General features: G+C 36.8%; 1 protein-coding gene across 4 annotated transcripts in view; it reads right to left on the reverse strand.

The window, feature by feature from the left end:
• ACVR1 (activin A receptor type 1) overlaps positions 1 to 13707 on the reverse strand; it is a 122688-nt gene that overhangs the window by 69939 nt on the left and 39042 nt on the right. For 3 of the 4 annotated variants that reach the window (XM_015596783.2, XM_025039401.1, XM_015596784.2), the window contains one exon: positions 5155 to 5341. The exons of the other annotated variant lie outside the window; for it this stretch is intronic. The gene's annotated coding sequence lies outside the window, so the exon portion shown is untranslated. The remainder of the gene's footprint in view (positions 1 to 5154; positions 5342 to 13707) is intronic. 4 annotated transcript variants of the gene reach the window in all.

Below are 13707 nucleotides of genomic sequence, written 5' to 3' on the forward strand. Positions count from 1 at the left end.
TTAAAATACCATTTCCCACTAAAAGGGAAAGTAGAACTGAACCATAAGGTTGCCATCACCAAATCCAGCCAGTGGGCACTTAAAAGTCAAATGACTGGGTTCTATAACAGATAAACTGTAAGGAAAGGAAAGGGTTGGAGGGAGAACCTGAGGTTTAAGAGATTTAAAAGACATAAACGATGTGCAAGACTATAAACTACAGAGGCCAGATACGCACACGTGAATGATAAAACCATAAAGGCAACGAAGCAATGTCTACAGAAATCAGGAAACTGGATACTTCCAGGGGCGGGGGGCGGGGGCAACAAGTGGCATGGGACATGCCAGCAGGCTAGGGAGGCCACTTATATTCCCTCTTGACCTGTGTGGTGGTCACAAAAAATATTTATGTTATAGCAATTAATAAGCCGTGCATGCTTTGTATAGATATCTGCATCTGTTTTGTTTTACAATAAAAATATAAAAAGGAGAAGAAAGCAGAATGTTTATTGCTTAAAAAAAAGGTGCAGACTAACACAAACACACAATGAGGAAGTAACAGAACTGCGAATCGTGTATATATGCAAAAATTAGCCAGGTTCGTGTATATGTGCAAAAATTTGTCAGGTTTGCGTTACAAATAAGTTTATGTAATAACTTTCTGAAATATCAACTACTTTTTTACCTTTAAACATTGCTCTTTCAAGTCTCAAATGTAGTAATTTTAATAGAGAAATACTCATCAGTTACCTAGTCATAATCAGAAATCAAGCATTAAAATAAACATAGCATCTTAGGATATGATGGTCTTCTCACACTCCTGCTTCAATTATACAATTTCAAGGTCAAGGATATAGAAAGATTGTAGAGTCTAGATCAATGTTTCCCAAACACACTGTGCACCATTACCAACAGATAAGAAAAATTAACATCATAAAAATGTGAACCTACTCTCACCAAGTTTATCTACACATTTAACCCAATCCCAATAATAGCATTAGCAGGTCTTCTTAAGGAAGAGAGAGTGGTGTCTAGATATGATTATTTTAAACTTCATACATTTTTTGATAAACCACAACACAAAATATAAACATTTTGTGAAATAGAACTTTAAAATTCTGTAAAAGGAAACTTAAATATAAAAATTCTATAAGATGGAACTACCCTTATCAAATATAAAAAATATATATTAAGCTCCAACAGTTAAACAGTATGATCCTGGTACATGCATAGGCAGAGAGATAAATGAAACTAAACAGATATCCCAGAAATAGACCAAAACATATAAAGTAATTTATAATGGAAAAGAAACCAAAGGAAAAAAGTTGGAACTATTCAGTGAAATTGGCATGACTAGCCAACGACAGGGACTGCTAATTTTCTACTAAAATTTCCTGTTCGCTTCTTCTTGGGCCCTTGCTGACCAGCAGAGACTGCATCCTCCACCCTCTCCAGCAGCTAGATGTGCCCACATGACTAAGTTCCCACCAATGGAAGTGGAAGTAATATGTGCAACTTTTGATCACCTGCCCTGGACTTTCTCCTCTGTCCTTCACACTCAGGAACTCAGATATGGTAGCAAGCCAGCTATGACCATGCAGATAACTATCATGACAATTACTGGAGCAACAGGACAGAAAGAATCTGAACCTCAATAACCAGTGGATATGGGCTGACCTGCTTTGCTCACACCGGGACTGTTAAGTGAGGAAAAACTCAACTTCTATGTTTTTGGAGCCATAGCATATTTTGGTCCCTTGGTTACAGCAACTCAGTCTTCTCCTAATTAACAGAGCATCTAGAGAAAAATTAAGTTGGATTCATACCTAGCATTCCAGACGGATCGAAGATTTAAATCTAAAAAAAAAAGACAGGACACTACAAGAAACCATGAGATAGGTTTTTAACTCTAGGAATGAATAAGGTCTTTCAATTGTGAAACAAAATCATGAAGCCACAAAAAGTTTGATTATATATTTATAAATCTTTTTGAACATCTTTTATTGACTATCTCTTCCACTAGAATGTAGTAAGTTCCATGAAGCAAGAACTGGGATCTGTTTTCTTCACTACTGTACAGCCTGCTGCCTAGAGCAAGTGCCTAATACATACAGGCATTCAATAAGTATTTGTTGAATGAATTGGTAAATTTAAGGATACAAAATTTTAAATAATCCGCACAGCGAAAAATTGTTTTTATACAAACGACAAGATATAAATATCACATATCACAGGGAGAAAGAAAAAAGTGGGGACTAATTTTGTTACTGCATAGGTGTTCCTATGAACTGATGGGAAAGAACCCAACAGGAAAACAGACAAAGGATACAAATATAGAGGGAATGGAACAGAAAACACAAATGACCTTCAAACTTATGAAAAGAGGCTCAGTGTCAATCGAAATGAGAAAAAAGCAAATTAAAGCTGCATTAAACTGTCATTTTGCACCTATCAATTTGTCAAAGGAAAAAAAAGCCTATCAGTTTGACAACCATACTGTAATTGGCAAAGGTGTAAGGAAGCAGTGTTCTCATCCATCGCTGGTGAAATCTAAAACTTGGCAAGCTCTATGATCAGAGCAACTTGGCAATAAATTTCTACCAAAATTAAAATAGGCACGCCCTTTGACCCAGCAATTCCACTACTAGAAATGGATCCTATGGATTTACTCACGAACATGTTTGAAGTGATATATGTACAAGTTTACTCCCTACAGCCTTGTTAATAATAATAAAACTAGAAATGCTCTATATGGCTATCAATATAGTACTGGTTACATAAATCACAGCACATCTCTACAGCACAATACTAGGTATCTATTTAAAAAGGATGCAGTATTAATATGGAAGGACTTCCCAGAAACATGACTTCAACAAAAAAAGGTACCAAACAGTATACATCGTTACCATCTGTGTAAAAAAAATTGTAATAATCTATAGATTACATGCTAGTATATTATTTATGTCTCCCAAACTCTGAAAAAATACAGGAGAAATTGGTAACAGTGGTTGCCTCTAGGAAGGGTAACTGGGCACTTGGGGGACAGGGGGAGGAGGAAGACTTATTTTTCACTCTTTTGTACCTTTCTAATCTTATAAACATTGATTACATTACCTCCCTAAAAATAAACATTTTATAAAATAACAATATAAAGATCCATTCCCACCCCCAGATATCTGAAAACTTCTCCACTGACTCTCACTGTCAACCAACCTATGACACCAGTGAGCTGAACAATTTTAAACCTGTTTCATAATTAAGAATCACCAGGTTAGCAATTAACTAATAACATCATATTCACCTCCCTCAAATAAATATATACGCAAAATAAAATCTTTCTCTTGATCTTGTCCCTGTTATCATTTCCTCTTAAAACTAATTTAACCTCATGCTACCTTAAATGGGCATAAAAATATCTCAAAATGCTCCAAGGATGGTAGCCAGAACTAACAACTATGCTAATATACTAACACAGCCTAGTGCCAAAGAAGTTCCTTCCAGGCATCCAGAAGATGAAAATTTGACATAACTGACACCTCGGCAACAGCCCAAGGGTATGCATCATCTGCCTTGGAAAACAAAAACTCACATCTTTAACCACTAAAAGTCCAATGTCAACAGTCATGACTTTTGTTTTTTCCCTAAGGTCTACCCCACATTCCCCTTGAAATCACAGGCTAACCCCTCACTTGAGGACTGGTTATTATTATGTTACAGCCATATAAGGAACACTAAGCAGTCATTACTTAGACTGAGATTCTACTTAAAAGAAAAAATTCTGCTTAAAAGAGAAAATATCCACAACATATGAAATAGGAGGAAAAAGCAACTTGTAAAACAAAATGTATAGTCATGTTCCGCCAATTTCTAAACATAATTAATAAGTATATTTTATATATGAAAAGATCTGTATGTGAAAAAGTATGTGTTCCAAATTATTAGCTATGGGTGAAAGAAAGAAGAAAATTTTGCCTTTATATATATGTCTGTACTTTATACTGTTTTGTACTATTTGAAATTAAGTAAACAAAAATAAACTTTTATATGAAGAATAAAAGTTTTTAAAATGATGAATTAGACTTCCCTTAAAAATAAAAGCACCGGACATTTACTAGAGACTTTCCCCATAGGTGAAGAACCCAAGAAGGCTGCACAGACCAACCCCAGCATGCTTTCATCTTGAGTTCCTTGCTTCTGTCTCTCTATACAAATTTCAAATCTTATCTGAGCAATCCCAACATTTAACTCAAGAGACACGCACACCAACACTTCGCACTTCAGGCTTCCTTTCATAAACATTTTACAGACTCTAGTCTAAAGTAGGTATCTGTATTACCTCCATAGCTTACACAACCTCAATAGCACTTCATCCAGATGACAAGCCTTCTTTACATAGATTTCAAAGTACCCCAAAGAAAGCACATATAAAAATGTAGTTCCAGAAAAGGCAAAAGTATAGAGACAGAAAAAAGATCAGTGGTTGCTAGGGGCTAGGGCAAGGGATGAGAAATAGGTGGAGCATGAAAGATATTTAAAGCAGTGAAACTATTCTGTATGGCACTATAATGATGAATACATATCATTACACATTTGTCCAAACCCACAGAATGCACAACACCAAGAGCAAACCCTAACGTAAACTATGGGCTTTAGGTGATGATGTGTCAATGTATGTTCATCTATTGTAATAAATGCACCACTCTGGTGGGGGACAGTGGGAGAGGTTGTGCATGTATGGTGATGAGGTATATGAGAACTCTCTGTACTTTCTGCTCAATTTTGCTGTGAACTCAAAATTGCTCTAAATCATAAAGTCTACTTTAACGACTGGGGGGCGAGGGGTGGGCGGCCAGTAGCCCTGTAAGGTAAAAAGAACGGCAGAAGCATTTTATATGTAGGGAACAACTTGGCCAAAGTTAAAGAATAACTGTGCAGCTCCGCCAAAAAACGGCTACCTTCAAGGCAATGTAAGAACTAAGGACTATGAGACTGAGCCCTAACTTTCTTATATTGGATCCATATAAACCAACAAAATGATCGCTGTGGCTAAGAATTTACCATGTAGATTTGATCTCTACCAAAGAGAATTAAAAGAGGTGATTTGTTGAAAAAAGCTCTACTACTGGCTCCGGCAATGCTGCTCTGAGAGTTCTGGGTAAAAGTTGACTCAGCTACCTTAAAGCGGGCTCCGGGTCATATCTCCCTGCAGTCCTTCAAGCAGTGTGCTCTTGTTCAGAGATCCGCTCACTAGTTCACCAGAGACGTGGAGAGTGGGAGATGCACTCCTGGAATCTCCTGGAATAATGAGAACTTCTCCAGTAGCTTCTGCCCTGGCAATGCGATGCTCACAAGTGGCTCTGAGCTGCAGGGTGAACGAAGAAAGAAAACCAGCTAAAGAAAATTCTGCAGTTGTGAATGTACTGGCTATAAGAAGAGCATACTTGACAAGTCTTTCAATCAGGACCACAAAGCTAAAGCCAATTTATAATTGAAGCAAGTATTGAAAGGGTTGAAAACATCGACAAGTTGTATACTGAGGTCATAGATCCATACTGATCTTTAAATGTTTTTCCATATGACACAAAATCCAGTCAGATCTGCATGCAGTTGGTAAATTTCAAAATCAAGTTCCATTAAACCCCATATACCATTTACTCTAGCCCATTATGAAAACAAACAAAAAACCAATAACTTTGTATATATTCATTATTATATATACTTGGTTTAAAAAAAAAAAAAAGTTCGAGCACTACACAGAAAGAATGAGTCTCTTTCAGAAAGCCAGATACTCCTAGAGGCACCTTATATCTACTCAGAAATAATCTGGGTTTGGTCGATTTTCAAACATCGTTCTCAGCTATAGATAGATCTAATTCAAAGCTCATAAAACAATGGTGGAAAGGAGCACACGGCGGAAGGGAAGGGGGCTCCAGATAACTAATGAAAAACAAAAAGCCACCCAAGCTCCCTTTTCCTCTAGGAAGACTTTAAAAACATCAACATTTGCCAAAGGAAGAGGAAATTTTTATTACAACCAAACTTTCCCATTCAAATAGTTGTGACACAAAATATTGAAGAACTTACTCCTTTACAAAAACAGCACCTTTTTTTTTTTTTTTTTTTTTACCTCGAGGAACGTTTTGCCAAGAAAACATTCATGTAAATAAATCTAAGCAGAAAACAAACCCAAATACAGCATTCCTAAATAATTATTTGGAAGGAAAATCACGTCAACCTTGAAATTGAAGGGAAATGCTTCACAAATAATGTCAAACCTTTCATCACATCGGTTTAAATTGAGGCTCACAATCAATTTGATTATAAAATTGTAAGACATGTAAAAGGCACACTAAAAATAAGACAAAGACACCTCCCTGTAAAAAGGTCAAGCAGAAATGTGACATTTTCAGCAATCATTTAGCGAAGTTAAAGAGTAAAATTCCATTTCTAAAGTGGACATCCTTCAAAACAAACTCATTAGCTAAGCAGCATTCACAAACTTTGAATTTCAGAACAAACTGTTGAAATTCTGTTATTTTCCAAGATATTGGGGCCAGGGAAATTTGGCGGATTCACACTGAAGCTGCTTTCTCCTCTGCCAAAGACTAACTGCATTTTAGGAGGAGGCCAGTGCTAAGCCACCATGCCTAGGGCCAACCGTGTCTATAATTTATAAGTACATTATTTGGGGGAGGTTTAGAGAAGCAAGAAAATAAGGAAACACTGGTACATAATTTCTCTTTAAAAATTCTCTTTAAATTCAATTTAATTGAATTTAATTAAATTCAATTTCTAATTCTCTTTAAAAATCAGAGATTTACTTTTTTTTTTTCAATTACAAAAGTGTTGCTACTTCCCTAGCCCTATCATCTACACTGCATTAAATTCCTTCTTATCCTTCAAAACCATGTCCAGGTTCCCCCGTCTCTGTTCAGCCTTCTCTAATGATTCTTATAGTTTCTAGATTTTTCCATTATATTTTCTAGACCTTTCCATTCTAATTCCTCTGGTATTTACCTTCTATATAGCTCACCCTGGAACTTAATCCTGTGGAGCCTTGAACTGGGTTTATCTCAAAACCAGTAGAAAACTAGGCAAGGATCACATATTCTTCTGCTGTATCCTTTCTTTATAGAACCTAGTGCCTAGCATATAGTTGGTGCTCAAGAGTTATTGGATAAAAACTAAGTCTACAAATTAAACACAATTTAATACCCATTTTATTTTTTTTATTATTATTATTTTTCTCCTTCTTTTAATCCCTCCCCCCACTTCCACCCCTGACCTACGGATGTTGCTATCTTCTTTTTTTAAGAACTGGATCTCTGAAGGCAAGGCATCTCCCCCTACGCGCTTGCAGCGTGCACCGAGGGCCTGGCTCACCCGGGGTCTGACACCCCCGGCGCACTCACGGGGCCTGGCGCATCTGGGCCCGGCGTACCCAGGGTATGGTCCATGGCTCCACCTGCAGTGCGAACCCAGGACCTTCTGCGTATAAAGCAGACATGCTAACCATTACCCTATGGAGCCCCTCCCACAATATCCCTTTTAAAAATTCATCAGGCTCTCAAATAACCCATGGATTGATGTCAAAACTGTGGTGTACTATAAGAAAGAACTCAGGTTGGTACCATGGGAGCTAAAGTTGAGAGCAAATTCTGGACACTTAACTCATCAAAAGTTCTAGTCAGAACATATCTCCCCACAAATACTCCTCAACCTAATAAGCAAGCCTGGCAGATTCTGAAATATAATGAAAGCTGTTGTGTTCAAACCCCCAAGTATGATTTAAAAAATAAAAACAAGAAAAAAAAGAAGACACATGCACCAGTTAAAATCAGTCCTATAAAATAAGTATCTATATAGCAAACTCTAGCAACAAGTCAAAAAACTTTTCACTGAGCTGAGTTTTTCCCAAAACCTTAGCCAACTCATTTGTTTGGCTATGGAGGTTTAATTAGTGGCAGCTAATCATGCCTCATACCAGGTGAAAATCTGACCCATAAAGGTCAGAAGCACATTCTTATGAAGTAGTGGAGGGTGAGTATGAGGAAGGGGAAAAAGAGAAACCCAAAAAATGTTCTAACTCCAATTGTGATCTTCACATACTAGTACATTTTTCTTTAATCCAATTTAAAAGAACATGCATAGTTTCTTAAAAGTCACTGTAGTATGATGGGACCTGACAGGCAAGCATAAAAGTTACTTAAAATCAAAAAAGTTCTTGGCAGTCAACATAGCAGCTAACTCTAAGCAACAACGACAACAAAAAAATCAGGGCAAGTTTTCTCAACTTTTTAGTTATAACTGTATCCTTGCTTCTAGAAATTGCAGCTTCTAAATATTCTAAATCCTAGCCCTTTCAAAACATCATCCTTTGTGCAGTGATGGATGTTATGAATTTTATGGTGGTCATTTTACAATGCATACAAATAACAAATCATTATGTTGTATACCTGAAACTAATTTAATGTTGCATGTCAATTATACCTCAATTAAAGAAAAAAAAAGAGACATCATACCTTCCCTATCCACCCGGTCCGTAACCCAAATAAATCCTGGTATATCTTGCTATAGAATTACTATTAACTGAAATTATTAGAAGCAGCAACACATGGCTGGCAAGCACATGGACTTAGGAAACAGCCAAACCCAGTTTCCAACCTACTAAATGTGATCTCACACAAATCATTTTACCTCCGTATTTTGGTTTCCCTTCCCATGAAACATGGTAGATACCTCCCTGCCTTTTATAATGCCAGCTAATATAATGCCAGTTACTAATAATGCCAGCTATCATTTAGTGAGCCCTTGGTTCTAGAACTGTTCTAACTTCATACTTGTTTTACCTGATTTAATCCTAACAACACAAAAAATGAGAGGAAGGTATTATTATTCCCATCTGAAAGATAAAAAAACAATATTAGAGAGGTTAAGTAAAACTTTCCAAGCCAACACTTTTTTAATAAATGGCAAAACCATGAATCAATTCAAGTTTTACTGACCCCGAAGTCTGTGTTCTTTTTTTAAATTAACTTATTTTTGTGGTTTTTATTCTTTTTTAAAGACTATTATTAAAATATAGCTAACATACAACATTATATTAGTTTCAGGTATACACCATAGTTATTCAACATTTATATACCAGTCTCAAGATGGTTTCTTCTTTATATCCTTATAGGACGTCCATTCAGCTAGTCTTCAGGTGGTTCTCCAGATTGACTGTTCTAGAATTTAGCTGTAATTTTAATGTGGTCATGGGAGGAGAAAGGCATAGCATTTACTTACTGCGCCATCTTGACCAGATCTTCCCAAAATCTGTGTTCTTAATTACCAGTAAGTTAACTTGCATCTTGACTGTAAGAATCGAACTGAATGATCATACTAGATCCCCTTAGTTCCTTTTCCTTTTTTCTACCCCTTTGAATAACAGAAGTGCTAAAACTGCATGACAGAAAAGCATAAAGCACACCAATCCCGAACAATAACACAAATTATCTACATGATACTGCAAATATCCTCTTGTTCTGGCTCTAAAATAATATTGCTACAACCAAGCATATAAATGTCGAGTATCCTTAAAGGATAATCTAATCCAGACATTCCAATACATGGGCAAGACAAGTATGATCTATTAGTAATTACGGAGAAAGGCTGGTCTCCCATGATGCCCAATCTCCCAGTAGAAAAAAATAGGTCACATGCCCTAGACAACTGACAAACTCAGGGGACACCACGCAGCACATAAAACAGGGAGAGTTACATAAGTAAAGATAACTGCTGATTGAATTAGGAAGTACACAAGAACATGGAGATACAGCAGATTGTCTACTCTGGTGTTTCCAAATTAAAAATGTAATAAGCATTCATCTTTGGGATTCGAGATGAGAAATGAAAATTTCCAATAGTTTCCCCAGAATTCCTCAAATTCTAAGTTATTCTCAAAATACTTCCAAACATTCTTCCTTCATTATTATGGATATGTTTTAAAATGTTAAATAAATAAATAAGAAATAAACTTACTAGTATTTACAAAAAATTGTAGCCTAAAACAAATATTCGAATACTGGGAAATGCCAGTGAACATTACTGGGTAGTGGTCCAACAGCAGGCCAAATCCAGCCGCAGTCTGTTTTGGTAAATAAAAATTTTATTGGAACGCGGCCCCACTCGTTCACTTTACGTACAGTCTATGGCAGCTTTCACACTAAAACAGCAGAGCTGATACTTGTGATGGAGTCCATATGGCTTGCAAAGCCTAAAATATTTACTATCTCGTCCTTTAAAGAAAAAGTTTGTTGACCCCTGCAATAAATTGCATTTGGATCTACAAGCAAGGTTAACAGCACTACACAGAATCACATGCTGAAATTGCCATTTTAAAGACTTATTTTGCATTGGAAACATATTTCCTTGGAATACGACTCATAGAATTTATATACACTATGCTATGTATATAAACTTACATTTATTTTATTTGCAAGGATGACTCAGCAGTAGGAGCAGACAGAACCACGGACACACATTTATAACATAGCAACAGCTACCAATATCATGACCAATTCTCTCCTCTGTGCTCTTGTTCCGTCCTGGTTCTGGGAAACGTCCATCAATCTTATCCTTCAGCTCCACAGGTTAGCTTTCAACTTGACCTCAGTGCATTCCTTCAAACTACTAATGTCTCTGTTTAATTCTGACAAGGTTGAATCCCTGCCATATCACTAGACATGGAATCTGGAGCTAACCGTCAGACATGCAGTCCCTCATAGACAGTATGGGCATCATGACTTCCTTGCAGAGCTGCCACATGTGATGTATGAGGCATACAGTAGTTGCTAATAAATATGGGCCATTATAAACTCAATCGTTATGGAGGAATGATGAAGACTAAGAATCACAGGGTTAAAGTATTAGGTGAATCACATAAAAAGGCCAAAATTCCACCATTTTGACTCAAAATATATATATAATAAATAAGTATTATAAAGGGTTCTGCAGAAAAGCCTGAAAAGAGAGGACATGAGAGACTAATACCCCATACTCATTCCCCAACTGGTGTCAGCTTAGAAGAAATCCAGACACCAGATGGGAAGGCTACAGACTAAAATAGAATATCCCTTAGTCACCTCCCACTAGACAGGAGGTGTGACTTCGGGGAGGAGAAGAGTCAACAAAAGACAGATAGACAGGAAGACAAACATACACATCTCACTCCTAGGCAGCCCATATAACTCACTCATTCTCTTTCTTCCTTCTCCATTCTTGCTTTCTCCTTTTCTTTCCTCATTTCTTTGCCTACACAAAACTCAAAAGTGTATTTTGTTAATCAGTTGGGGAAGAAAAAGAGCATTTCTGGTCAGCGGATGTTGCCAATTGCATAGTGAGCCTTTCAGTAGGCCCTCTAGAGCAGCTGGTAGCTCAATAAAGAAATTCAATGGATCCGTCACATTTTCCCCCTTGTTTTACTATTGTCTCTTTATACTATAGGTGTTAATTTTTCAAAGCCTGTTAGTCCTCACCCAGTTAATGGGTCTGTGGCTGATCCATGGAGTCATGTCAATTCCTACATAACATCTGGGTTTCAAGATACCATACTAGACCAAATCAAACTGGTTCTATTCCAGCTATATCTAAATCTCAAAAGGTTCTGAGTAAAAATTAGAGCACCTTGCACGGAGAGGGTGAAGAATAGGGTGAAGTAAGAAAGGAAGACCATGTCATTTTTTCCATCTTCTCAACCCACTCCTCTCAAAAGAGGAACAGACTTCACTGGTTATTAAATGTTCTTTCTCAGTCGTTGGGTCCAGCTTTTATGTATGTAAATCCCCCTCCTGCAGCACTCCAGCACTCCCCATTACCATGAGACATCCGTGTTTCATCTGTTGTCTCTCAGTAATGTGGTAATCTTTGATGATCACCTTCACACATAATGCTACGAAGGCTTTCATCAGCTAATGATCTCAAAGCACTTTCGTAAGAGTTCACAGGGATGCCACCCACCTGGGCCAGAACCAGATGTTCTGGTTTTCCAAAGGGGTGTTGGCATTTTCTTTCTCCTAAGCTTTACTTTGTGGTTCCTGCATCTATACAGCCTCCCTAGACAGATATTAGCAAAGCTTCAACGGGGAGCTTCTTGAAAGTAGGGACTTTGTGTATCCAACGTCCTGCTATATCTCCAATGCCTGATCTAACATCACACCGACTTATTTAAATATCTGTGGAATGAAGCTTAAAATTATGAAAAAACCAAAAGCATTAACGATTTCAAGCTCATTAACTTGGTAAATAAAACCTCTCTATCACTCAATGGCTAAGTTTCTAACCTAGACTTAAATTCAAGTTAGTGCAAAAAGTACCAAATAACTTGAGTGGAACATGTTAACACAAGAAACATATAAAGAATGATAGAAAAAGTACTATTTCAGACTGGCAATCTTTACTTTAGAATGGCAATAAGTTTTCTTAGTATATTTATTAACTAAACTATTCTAAATTAAGGTAAAGTTATTCAAAACTGTATCTACAGAAATTTCCAGAAATATTGAAGGAACTACTATAAAAGAGGGGGCACCAAAACAAACAAGGACCTAACACTTTTAAAAACCATTCTTCCAATGCCCCCTCGCAAATATTTACGTGTTACCAACCTAAATAAAATTTTCACCAGCTCACTCTTACTAATTAAGGTTCAACAAGAATAAACTGAAAAAAAGGCAATCAACATTCTTTTTCTAATTGTTGCGTTTAATGTATTATCTGCCCACAGGCATAAAGGCATTTCCAAGGCTACGTAGGAAACTGTGTGCCCCCTATTTAGAGACAAGGAAAAAAAAAAAAGAGTAAAGTTTAAAAGAATTTTACATGAACAATATTTTGTATGTCTTTGTTTTCTTGTTGTTGTTATTGGGTGAGTGTGCATGCCCATAATTATGTCAGACAAGCTATACATTTTATAAAAACTAGTTGCCAGTCCTGTAATGAATTTTCTGAAAAATTAACCTGAAAGCTTCTTAAAGAGAAAAACAGCCTCTTATTTATCTTTTTAGTTTTATAATAGCATCCCTTTCATAACTAGATGAACAAATATTTGCTGGATGATGAAGAATGAGATTAATCAACAAATATTTGCTGGATGATGAAGAATGAGATTAATTTAAAATAAGATTAAAGTCAAGAATCCAGTTGACTCTGGGTCGACCACTGAATGAGCAGCCTTCAGCATGAGAGTTCTTCACACTCTGCTCTGTTATCTCAATGGGATTCTTGAAGGGAGTCATCAAGGTACCATGGAGAAAACACTGAACCAATAAGCTTGATACACTCTGTGTGACACTGGCAAATCTCTTACCCAATCTGGCATCCGGTTTTCCTAACTATAAATTGAGAGTGGTGGCCCAAGTTGCTAAGCTTCCCTCCAGCTCAAAGATTCTCTGTTTAGACGTTTCTTTTACAATTGCTAGTAAGAGTCCTCAAGAATTATCCTAACAGGAAACACTACCTCTTTAAAGAGGGTTTTACAATATACTCCTCTACTGAGATGGCACCCAAACCACTCATTAAGAAAAAAAGTAAAAATAACATTTCATCTTATTTAGCAATTTGGTTATTAACTCACAGAAGTATGCTTTTAATTTAATTTGCATATCAATAATTTGTTTGCCGACTGAAGGATGATTAAGAAAATGCACAAAAAGAAGTAGCATAATGGGTGGGGGCGGGGGGGGTGTC

This window comes from Pteropus alecto, unplaced genomic scaffold (genome assembly GCF_000325575.1).
Source record: "Pteropus alecto unplaced genomic scaffold, ASM32557v1 scaffold3, whole genome shotgun sequence".
NCBI classification, from domain to species: domain Eukaryota; kingdom Metazoa; phylum Chordata; class Mammalia; order Chiroptera; family Pteropodidae; genus Pteropus; species Pteropus alecto.